The 1366-nt window shown below is 37.5% G+C and overlaps 1 protein-coding gene across 8 annotated transcripts in view; it reads right to left on the bottom strand.

Annotated features, from left to right (window-relative positions):
• The window catches only part of CAST (calpastatin), a 110780-nt gene that overhangs the window by 51998 nt on the left and 57416 nt on the right, over nucleotides 1-1366 (bottom strand). The gene's annotated exons all lie outside the window — the stretch shown is intronic.

Here is a 1366-nt window from a genome sequence, read left to right as displayed (position 1 = left end):
GAAAATAAGCCAGCTGGTATTGTAATGGTCTGAATCTATTCATAGCTTCTATTATAATCTATTCATTTGAAAGGTGTAGAACATGGCAAGGATTTGGTTTAGGTATTTACTTGAATTAAAATCTGTTCTCTAGGAACTCAAAATATTTAGAGGAATACGATCATCAAGTTCACAAAAATCTCTCAGAGGAGGTTAGTGAAAATGTTTATGAGCCAAGATCAGAAGCACACCAAGATGATTAATGAGAACAGTGACTGAAGTCTACCAAGGACAGAGAATTAAGGCCAAAGTGGTCCCGTGTCAGCCACTGGTGATACTACACTGGGTACATATTATTTTTGCTCCCTCTTTTAGCTCGCCTACTCTCTTCTCCCCACTCCCTTCCTCTAGTTCCATAACCTCCAGGAATCTCCTGTTTAATGCTTAGCGATGGATGGCTGCAGAGTTTGCTGACACTTGCTCTGGGAAACAGGGCGCACTTGAATTAAGCATTGGTCCTCAAGCTGAGAGTTGGGGGGACGATTAGAATCAGGCAATGGGTCAAAGACAAACCAATAGAATACAAAGGAAATCCGTTATTTCTGGCTCTCCTTTCTATTTACTTTCTTAAGTTTTCATGCATTCTAAAGTCAATGAGAACTGTCTTTTGGTAGATCTTTTTTTTAACCATAGTTTTAAGATTACTTTAAGACTGAAATTAGATTTTTCTTATTTTTTAAGATTAAGAGAGGTATAAATAAGGCCTTCAGACTAAAGGGTCCCAGGTTTGATTCCAGACAATTATACTATATAAGTGTATCAAATCATTGCACTGTACACCTTTAACTTATGCAATGTTATATGTCAACTAGACCCCTGATACATGAAAAAAAAAAAAAGAGTAGGCCTTCCTTCCCCAGGCTGCCAGCACTGGCTTCCCTCTGGCCCCCGGGACCCGGGCTTCCCTTGCAGTCCTGGTTTCATCCGGAAGGATGTCTGGTCTAATTAGCATATTATGCTTTTATTATTGTAGATGTGTGTGTGTGTGCATACATATACATATATGAACATAAAAAACACAAATGTAAAACATTCCATAACAATTTTAGATTAATAATAAATTGAAAAATTAAAATGAATATTAAATGACATTTGTAAGAGCTTATAGTCAAACTGTGTGTTTCAAGATACTTGCAATGTCCTTTAAACACAGTTCAAGATGAGGCCATAGGATCCCTCAATATCACTAAATTATAATGCAGTATTAAATTATGGTGTAGGAGCCCACTGGGGCAGCAAAGTAAGGTGGAAGATAGAAAGCAAAAGTATGTCAGGGATTTTAAACAAAGACAACTTAATAATAATGGAGCTGGGGGAGCTCTCAGAG

This window comes from Myotis davidii, unplaced genomic scaffold, assembly GCF_000327345.1.
Source record: "Myotis davidii unplaced genomic scaffold, ASM32734v1 scaffold44, whole genome shotgun sequence".
NCBI lineage: Eukaryota > Metazoa > Chordata > Mammalia > Chiroptera > Vespertilionidae > Myotis > Myotis davidii.
The sequence above is the reverse complement of the archived record's forward strand: the minus strand, read 5'-3'. Positions and strand labels throughout refer to the sequence as shown.